Consider the following 11,046-nt stretch of genomic DNA (forward strand, 5'->3'; position numbering starts at 1 on the left):
GTCTGCTTAACATATATATTCCTCTTCATTCCTGTTCTGATTATAGGTAAATAGAGCCTTAAGTGTTCTCCTGCTGATATCTGTCCAGAAAGAAACACAGATTGACAGGTGGGCACATAAATAATAATATTCAGGTTTATAAACTATCACAAAATTGTCAGGTAAAGTGAGTGAATTTATACACATCACTCCTGGAAATAATCATTTCTCTAAGGTGTTACAATAAATGCACCTTAATAACTCAAGTACATTGTATCAGAGCTCTTGCTTTCCCTTTTATATACTCTTGATAGATAGATAATAATAGATAGATAGATGGTAAGTAGATAGATGATAGATAGATAGATAGATAGATAGATGATAGATAGATAGATAGATAGATAGATAGATAGATAGATAGATAGATAGATATCTGCACACACAAAGAGAAGGTCTGGCATTTAAAAGTACTCAGTTCAAATAAGAATTACTAATTTTCAGAAAATTACCACCAACTGGAAAGTAGATCTAATCCATACCACTAGGAGGGTATTTCCTTATTAACATGAGAAGTTTGGAAGAACTTGGAGAGCTTAGGTAAAATGTATTATTGTGATATATCACCTTTGATGTACTTCACTCCCTTATAGACAGAACTGGGCCTTTCCATTGTTCTTCTGCTCAGTATTCTGTGAGATTTCTAAGTCCTGTGCAAAGCAGGAATGAGCTATAAACTACATTAGCCAGACGAACTGTATTAGAATAGTATTTCTGGGGATGGAAGCATGTGTCTGTGTATGTCTGTGTGTTGGAAGGGTGCATTGCAGTTTGAGTCTTGGGCAAATTGCTTAAGAAATCCTAGAAAGAAGAGTTTGATCACAGGTACAGGAAGGAGACAGTTACAATAATTAGTCAAGCCAAGCAAATTACTAGATGGAGGATATAGAAGAGATTTCAAGAAAGAAATAAGAACTATATAGAAAACTATCCCTAGGGGATCCCTGGGTGGTGCAGTGGTTTAGCGCCTGCCTATGGCCCAGGGAGCGATCCTGGAGACCCAGGATAGAATCCCACGTCGGGATCCCGGTGCATGGAGCCTGCTTCTCCCTCCACCTGTGTCTCTGCCTCTCTCTCTCTCTCTCTCTGTGATTATCATAAATAAATAAAAATTTAAAAAAAAAAACTATCCCTAATTTAAACAGGGATGACTAAATGCAAGGATTGGCTTTTAAACCCAGGGGATTTGGGAAGGGAATGAAGTAGAATCCTATAATCAGATTTATTTTTCTGTGTTTGAGGTTCAGCTAATTTAGAGTGTAGTATATGAGAAATGGCATAATGTTTAGAAGCACACTAGGAATTAAAGCCAGAGTCTTTATGCCATGTGAATTTGGTTAAATTATTTCTTTTTTGGGTCTATGTTTCCTCACCAATGAAATGAGACTAAAATGCTTACATAGCAGAATTCATGCAAGTTTTGCATGACCCAAGATGGGCCATCAAAAAGTATAGTTACAATTACTCGTGAATCTATTGATAAGAACACAATAAAGTAGAAAGCTACAGTGGAAGTGGTTCCGACTTATCTCAGGCCTTCAGATAATCCTTACATCAGGGGTCAGCAGACTAAATCCTGATCCTCACTTTATCTGCATACAAATATTTTGATAGGGTTTCTAACATTTACAATCAAGTATATCTGATTACCCTATCCATAATAGCATTATCTACCCGGACACCAAACCATTCTAAGAGGATTAGTACTACCTTTAGTTGGGAGAAAATAGCTAGTTTTTGGTGTATTTTACTAGGTTGTAATTAGTGAGAGATAATTTCTGAATAGCTTAAGGTAAGTTTCATTACTGTTCTCCCTCTGTGTCAAAAATGCACCCAGGATGAGGACATTTATTTATCCAACCTTTAAACTAGATTAGGGGACGCCTAGTGGCTCAGCAGTTGAGCATCTGCCTGTGGCTCGGGGCATGATCAAGGAGTTCTAGGATCCAGTCCCACATCAGGCTCTCTGCATGGAGCCTACTTCTCCCTCTGCCTATGTCTCTGCCTCTCTCTGTCTGTCTCTCTTGAATAAAAAAAATGAATAATCTTTAAAATAAATAATAAACTAGGTTAGAAGGGATTGAAGGAGAGATAACAGTGAGCAAAGAGACAGAACACATGAAAAGAAAGAACCTTAATAGATTAGTAATTAGATAGGCTCCAGGTCAATGAAGAGCTCTATGCACAGAAAGAATGGCAGAGGTGTTAAAAGATGTAAGGTCTGCGCACAGAGATGGTATAAGGATGTATTAGAAATGAAAGCAGTAGCTGCTCATGTGCCCATGGGAGATTATGCCAACACATTCTTACAGTCAGTCCTCTCATCCCCTCCCTTTAGTCGGCAAGTTTTCCTACCGTCCCCTGCCCCCACGCATCCTATCATCATCTACCAATCTCCCTTGTGCTCACCAGGCCACAGATAAGAATCCATACTTCTAAAGCATTACTTGCCAGCCAGGGACTCCTGGAGAAGTTGGCAAATCTCCCCTAACATCCTTCTGAGCTCCATTTGCTTTGGTGGGAGGATTTTTTTATACTGTTGCCACAGCCTCTAGAGTGAGAACTTTGTCTGTCTTGGAACTCCTTGGGGGATAGTGGGGGCTACAAAGCTCTGAGATCTGGATTAACGCCTTTTCTAGTGTTAAGTGAATTAGTGGAACAGAATCACCAGACACTGAGAGACCATATCCTGATTCTGGACCTTGACTCCCAAATCTAGAATTAATATATATCCAGGGGGATAATTATTATTATTTTGGTCTTGTAAAATTTTTCAACATTTTTTCCAACAGGGTTCCTGGAATTGGTTTTAGGCTATTAATTCTGAACTCCTCAAAGCAGGCCGGGGGGGGGGTGGGGGGGGGGGGAGATGCCATTGGTCCAGGCCCCAAATATATATAAACTGATGATTGTATTAAATTTGTGAAAATCTTCTTGTATTGTTAAAAAAGATCTGTTCAACCCATAAATCTGAAGTTTTATGTATCTTTAATTTTGAAGTTATTTTTTCAAATATTTCACCTCTTCATTTATTATTTCCCTCCTTCTAAAATTCATTACATATGCTTTTGGCAATTCTACATAAATCTTTCAATATATTCCTTTTTTTCATTTTCTTATATTCATTAGTGATAATTTCATAATTTCTTTATGACTTATATATAACAGTTTGTGTGTGTGTGTGCTGTTCAGTGATCTTACATGCAGAATTTTATATATATTGATTAGATCAACTCTATTAAAGTGTCTTTTTGTTCCAAATAGTCTTTATAGGAACTTAATTATGTGGAAGTTGCATTTGTTTCCTACTGCTGCCATAATAAATTATCACAAATTTAGTGGCTCAAAACAACACAAATTTATTATCTTATAATTCTGTAAGTTAGAAATTCAAAACATGTATCACTGGGCTAAAAATCCAGATGTCAGCAGGCGAGAATCCTTTTCAGGAAACTTTAGAGGTAAATCTTTTTTCTTGACTTCTAGAGGCTGCCCACATTCCTTGACTGCATGCCTCCATCAGTCTTCAAGACTGGCAATGGCTGTTGTCAGTCCATTTGGGTTGCAATAACAGAATACCATAGATTGTGTGGCTTATCTACAACAGAAATGTATTTTTTACCATTCTGAAGATTGGGAAGTTCAAGATCAAGGGACAGGCAGATTCAGCCTGTTGTGAGAAGTTTCCTGGTTGATAGATGGTTGTCTTCTTGCTGTGTCCTCACATGACAAAAGGGACAAGGAAGCTCTTCGGGGTCTCCTTCAAAAGAACATTAATTTCATTCCATTCCATAATTAAGCTCCATCTTCATTATCTAATCATCTCTCAAAGGCCCTACCTCTAAATACCATCACATTGTGGATTCGATTTCAACATACAGATTTGGAGGGAGACATAAACATGGTCTGTAACAGCTAGTCAGGATTTCTCATACCTTACCTTTAGACACTAACTCTGGGGCTTCTCACTTCTACTGCTAAGGGCCCTTGTAATTACCTTGAACCTATCTAGATAAACTAGATTAATGTCTCTGATTTAAGTTCTGATTATTAGCCTTAATTCTATCTATAATCTAAATTCATCTTATTCTGTAAGGTAAACTATCCACAGTTACCTGAGACCAGGATGTGACTATCTTCGTGGGAGGAGCATTATTCTGCCTACTACCGAGGTTGTTTTGATTATTTGTTAATAACATTAAGAAATCTTTGAAATTTAAGAAATATTTGCTTGTATATGCTCTACTTACTATATAGTGTTTATAGTTAAGTGTTTTATGTTTTTGTTGTGGAACGTGTGCATGAGTGTGTGTATCTTAATAACATATTGAAATCTTCACTTTACTACTTAAGAATTCCACAACTTTGGACATTTACTTAACTTCTCAATTATATAAACACCTTAATAATATTGAGGTAAATTCTTAATTTCTTAATTTGGGTTTTAAAAAAATTTTAGTTATAGAATTTCCATTTGACTCTTTTAAAAAAAATTCCAGTTTCTTTCTGAGTATTTCAATCTTGTCTTTCATTTTCTTAAGTATATTTCACCAGTTCTTAGAAGATCTGTCTGAAAACTGTATTATTGAATCTCCAGTGTTTCTTCTTGTTTTTTTATGATTTAATGGTTTTGTTTTATGTCACATCTCTTTGTTTCTTTTTGTGCTTTGTTATGCTAATGCAGGATATTTTGTGTAAAAATAAAGTCGAAATAATTTGAAGCCTAGAATAATGCTATATAATGCTATTTCAGTCTAGAGGATTCATATTTACCTCTGTCAGGTGACTGTGAGCACTAAAAGTCTCAAGTCACAAACCTAATTAGTGTAACAGAAAAATCATGACAGTGATGAAGGGAATAAATTAAAATACTTTGGAAAATAGACATGCCTTTTGACAACTTTCATAACAAAAGGACATGTTGATGAATTGGATTGGGCAGAAAAATTTGATAATTGAGGACAATGCCTAATTTTAAATTTGGCCAACTGTACAGGAAGCGTTACATTTACTAAGATGGAAATATTAAGGCAATTATCAAGAATTCCATTTTGGCCATATGATCTTTGCTGTGCCTTTTAAACATATAAGCAGAAGTATCCAGTGGACTGATCTCATGGTGGAGATCAGTAGAGGGGTAAGGGATGGAGAAGTACTGCAGATTTTCCTATATATATATATATATACATATATATATATATATATAAAACCAATTACTGAGTAAAATATCTTTAAAAAGAATAGTTATAGAGAACAGAAATAAAAGCAGAAGTAAGAGATGGGGTACTCATGACAACATTTAAAGCTCAGGCAATAGAGGAGGACACAACAAAGAAAGGTCATGTAGTGACGTGGGAGGAAACAAAAGCATGTAAGGGTAGTTACAAAAAAAAATGTGTGTGAGGGCGAGCATTTTCAAATGAGAGAACGGCCAGTTTCACACACTACTGCAAGTTGTAGAATGAGGGTGGGGTTTGTTTGAGTTTGGTGACTAGAGATCATTAACTTGACTAGAGGTGTTTCAGTTCTAGCAAGGTGTTAGGGAGGATGCCAGACTAGAGAGATGAGGTGAAGTGAGGTGAGGAAAGACATGTTATACACCTTATTGTTCTCTCATGGTCTTTTTTTCACATATTTTTAGAGAATTCCAATGGATCCATAATCTTTGGGGGATGATATTGTTCATTCACTTGTTTTTAAGCCTTATTACCAGAAACATGTTTATATTCCTAGATCCGAGTTATAGGATTTCAAGTCTCACCATAGAAATGTCCAGTTTTGTTTCACTTTCCACAAAAGTCAAAAGCTGCTAAAAAGTTAGAATACTATCCCTCTGTGTCAAAGTGCCAAAATACAGCTAATTATCTGATTATCTTCCTTTTCTTCCCTAATAATTGGGTTCTACCAACTGCCTAAGGTAGCACTCTGGCCACCAAGATTCTCACAACTCTCTCTATTCACTTTCCTTTGTGCCCAGCAAAAGCTTTTCCTTTTAAGACCTACCCCCTCTGTTTTCTTTTAGACCTATCTTTTTTGGGAAATGCAAATGAAAAGTGAAAAGGTAACACATGTTGAGGTAAAGCTTGGAGGAATCAAGGCAGTGCATCCACCACTCTAATTCCTAGCGTGTGATGGAGGTCCTCACATGCAGAGGTGAGGCAGGTTTCTGAACACAGTTAAAATGTTTAAGTGAGATGGAAGAAACTTTAAAAGCAGGGGGTTGGATTCTAACCATAACTGTTCTTTAGTTTTCTCAGTGACATTTCTAAACCCAGGAAGTGCAAGATCAAGTGCCAGCCAATTTGGTTCCTGGTGAGACCTCTCTTTCTGGCTTTTAGATGGCTGCCTTCTTGCTGTTTCCCCCCAGGGCCTTTCTTCATTATAAAGCCATTAATCCCATCACAAGGGCCCCACCCTTGGGACCTAATCTGACCCTAATTACCTTCAAAGATCCATCTTCAAATACTATGATGTTGGAGGTTAAAGCTTCAATGTATGAATTTGGCAGGGGAGGGGGAGGGCATGAGCATTCAGTCCATAAGGGTGCCCTGAACTTGCAGGTGTGTCTGAGCCAGTGTCTTAACTAGTGCTGGCTGCACAACAGGAGAGACCCAGTATGAAGCAAAGGTGCTTGGCCCTTTGTTAAAAATACAGGGAAGAAAAGAGCTTTCATTTTTCTTCCATGGTCTCTCTTTTAACCAATGATGGTGTTTCCCATTTTCTCTTTTATCTTGCTCTCTTTTGGGCTTGGGGAAAACCTATGGGGTAGGTGCAGACATGCACAGGGGTACAGGGTTATTGTCCTGTGAATTGGCGAGTTGGTTACAGGTGTGGATAGGATTGGGGTCAGGAGTATGCCAAGGGCAAAAGGCAGCAGCAGGGTCTGAGCAGGAGTAAGGTAGCAAGTAGCCAAGCAAGCATCTTGGGAGTATATGGAGGGTATAGCAGGTGAGAATGTATGAGTCAGGCTCCAAACCCCAGCACCTGCCCCATTTTCATGTCAGATTCCAATCACAGAACATAAATGTGAAGATAAGATGATTTAAAAAATTCAAGACAACATTAAAGCCCAAGTATGACAGAGATTAAACGTCAAGTGTAGGGTCCCCTTTTGAAGGAGGGTTCTAAGTGCTGCAGTGATCACACACTCATGAAGAGCCTAATGGCATTAACTAAGCCTCTACTAACCTAACTTTTGAGATATATTGGTTAGTAACTGGGAAAAAAAGAAAGCAAAAGGACTGTACCTGCACCAATCAAGTTTTTATTTTTCATAGAATAAGGATTGACTTGCAATACCCAAGACACAGTATTAGCATCTGCTTAAAATTATTGATTTACAAGATTTACAGGGTTCCACTACCAAATTTTATGTTAATTTTGCCTTTTGGTTGTAACTCAAAATGTAAGCACAATGTTAAATATCCATAAAAAGAATTGAAAAGTACATGATTACATTTGAGTTTAACTCTGAGTGAGAAGTAGGCTGGTGCCATAAAAGAGAGGGAACAACTGAAAAATAAATGGGAAACCGAATTCTCAGGTTAAATTGTCTGACCGATGTCATGTATCTCAGCAAATTGTTGGAGCTACAAGTAGAATAGCAGTGATCTGGCTTGAAAGCCCTGCTCTTGAACACATAATTATACTGTCCCCCAAAATGATGATGCGGGAAGGTGAGAGAATGGCCTGTATCAGTCATCCTATGCTCTAACACAGAGCAAGGAACTAAAAGGTTAATGGAGACTTGCAAAGTGACCAAGTGATCAAGAAACCTTACTTTTTCATGCCTTCATTTCCTTAAAAGTCATGGCTTTCTATTCCTGTCTCAGGACCAGATTAGAAACTAGTATCTTCAGAGACCTTGTGTTTTTCACAAAACTGGTTCCATGAGATTTTCTTTTTAAATATTTTCATCTGTTTATATATTTTAGAGAGAGTATGTGAGCAGGGAAGGAGTGAGGAGAGGCAGAAGGAGAGATAGAATCCCAGGCAGACTCCCTGCTGAGCGTTGAGCCCCATGTGGGGCTCAATCCCAAGACCCTGAGATCATGCCCTGAGCCCAAACCAAGAGTTGGACACTTAACAGATTGAGCCACTTAGACGCCCCCTAGGGGATTTTCTATTGAAAGCTTCCCCCTGGCGAAGAGCAGCATCCTCATAAAGACTGAACAGGTTGAGACAAAAAAGAGACAGTATTGCATCCTGGTACTCAGTCTGGTGAGTCTTTCCCATCTCCCAGCTCACATGGCATCCTCATGTCACAGTGATGGCTGAGGGGAAAAAGGGAAATAGGAAGAGACATGAAGTAAGTTTCAGGGAAAGAAGGCTAAGACTGATGCTTAGAGAAGGAGTAAGATCATATTAGGAAAAACCATCTAAAAAGTTTTAGTGAAAGAATTTGGATTTTAGCCTGAATCCATTCAATATGCATTTTAGAAAAATCAGTCTGTCGGATATCTAAAGAATGATGGACAACTAGTATCTTTGGAACATGGTTCAGTGTTTTAAGAGAATTATCTAAAATTAAGGGTTTCATTCTTAAAGGTTTATTTACACTTATTATTTCTGTTTTCTAGGTGAAGAAACTGAGGTGTATCAATGTGACAGTTCTTGTGCAAGCATGCACAGCAACTAAGTAATACTTTCTTTACTTTCTTTCAACTCTAGAGTAAGTCATGAAGCCAGGTTTCAGCACAATTAACCTGACTGCAGAGCTCGTGCTCTCAGGCACTGGCAAGTGCTGTGACTTAATCAACCCAAGAAATGATTATTGGTACTGATTTTCGTGCTATTTTTAGAAATAGAATCAAGAGTGTTTTTTGTTTTTGTTTTTGTTTTAACAGGTGGAGAAAGGAAATGGATGTTGCTCCTAATTCCGAGTGGACCCACTGGTTACATGGTAATGACATTTATCAAAATTAAACAACAGGGAAAGTAAGATGAAGTTAAAGCTAGAGTTTGGTAGAGGCAGGGCTGGGAATTCAGTTTTAAAAATGTTTTATTTGTAATATTTGGCAAAAGAAAAGTGAAAGCAATTGCCAGAAGGAATTTAATTTCGAGAATCTGAATTTGATAAAATACCGAGGGTTGGGAACTATTATTTCAGATTCTTCATTATGAAGATAGTTATTAAAGCAATGTATGTGAATGAGATTGTTCCTAGAGATCAAACTGGATGAGAAATAATAGTAGCTAAAGGTGATGGTTAAGGTTCACCAACAGTTAATGAATGGTCAGCAGAAAAAGTGTCTAAAGGAAGATGAAAAAAACAAAAATAAAACCAGAGAATGATGGAATGAAACCAGAGAGCTGGAAAAAAATCAGAAATGTTCAATATCACAGCATTTATCTTTCTGCAGCTTACACTAATGCAGTTACAGTCTACATTTTCACCTACAGATATCAGGATATAAGACCATGTTGACATTTACAAGGAAGCATTTGATCTTGCTATTAAGAAGAGGTATGTACATGTGATCAGAATGTCATAATTTTGAGAAATCCTACTCTGTATTAATTTCAAGAATAGACTGCATGATTAGATTAAAATGTTGATATAGATTTTCTTTCACTGACTGTAGGATAGTTCTGTGAATTTATTTATAGAAATTTGTTTTTCTTGCATATGCTTATTTATAAACACTGCATCAGATTATATAGAGCATTTTTTTTATTACACATGATTGCACAGGCCTCAATTTTAAAATGTCTCAGAACAGTTTCTGACACATAAAAAAAACCATTCTGTAGTATTTATTTAACCAAAGAGTAATGCATACATTATCATGAAACTATTAACAAGAAAATTAGAGAATGAATTAGTCTGATCCAGGAATTCTTTATAACCATTAATTATTTAGTCTTAACCATTAATCTTTATTTATTAATACCAATCATTTTAAAATTATTAATCATTTAAATATTAACTTAATATAATAGACTCTGGACATTTGGCAAGTGGTTTACATTTTATTTTTATTTTTATTTCTTTTAAAGATTTTATTTATTTATTCATGAGAGAGACACAGTGAGACAGAGGCAGAGACACAGGCAGAGGGAGAAGCAGGCTCCATGCAGGGAGCCCGACACGGGACTCAATCCTGGGACTCCAGGATCACACCCTGGGCTGAAGGTGATGCTAAACCGCTGAGCCACTGGGGCTGCCCAGTGGTTTACATTTTAAATTAGATACAGAGATGTAAGGATGAGTGACACCTGTAATCATGCTGTAATACAGATTGGTATTAGATCTTGTAGGAACACAGAAGAGATCATGTCACCAACACCTTGTGTATGGATCTGGATTATGTCTTGAAGGATGCTTTTCAAAAAATTTTTTGTTTGAACTTTTCTCCATGAGAAGCTTAGACAGAACACTGATATTTTTTATCAATTCAAACACAAGGGAGTCAAGGAGAAAATATCGGGGTATTCCTACGGTAACATCAAATGGATAAAATATCTTGGGGAAGGAGTAAAAGTTCAAGATGGCTTAAGCATAAGCTTGTAGGTATCTTGGGTTGAGAATATAAGAACCAAGATGACTAGACTAGTAACCTTTCCTTCAACACATCCATTTCATTGTAACTTTGCTCCATTTAAACTTTTGTAGTTCCTGAAGAAATTGTCAACAGGGTTAGACTATCCTTACTATTCTGTCTCACCTTTATATTCACGTTGTCCCTGGGGTTTTACAAAATTTATTCTTTAATAGTTATTTAAGAAAAACTACTTAATGTCATAGGAGCATAAAGATAACTGCAGAGAAATCAGATCTTGTTCCTTTCTCCATATTTCCTATTTCTACTCTTGGTTTCTGTGTTCTTTGTCTATATTTTTCTTCTACTTGGTTTTTTCCTTCCACTTTCTGGATACTTAACTAATATTATCTAATACTGTGTCATACAGAATATAATTGTATGACCGGGGAGACTAATTTCCCTTATTTTATTTGCAATCACAGAATATAGTACCATTCTGTCTCTCTTAGAAAAGCCAGAGATAGCT

The sequence above is a fragment of the Vulpes vulpes genome, chromosome 11 (genome assembly GCF_048418805.1).
Source record: "Vulpes vulpes isolate BD-2025 chromosome 11, VulVul3, whole genome shotgun sequence".
Classification (NCBI taxonomy): Eukaryota; Metazoa; Chordata; class Mammalia; order Carnivora; family Canidae; genus Vulpes; species Vulpes vulpes.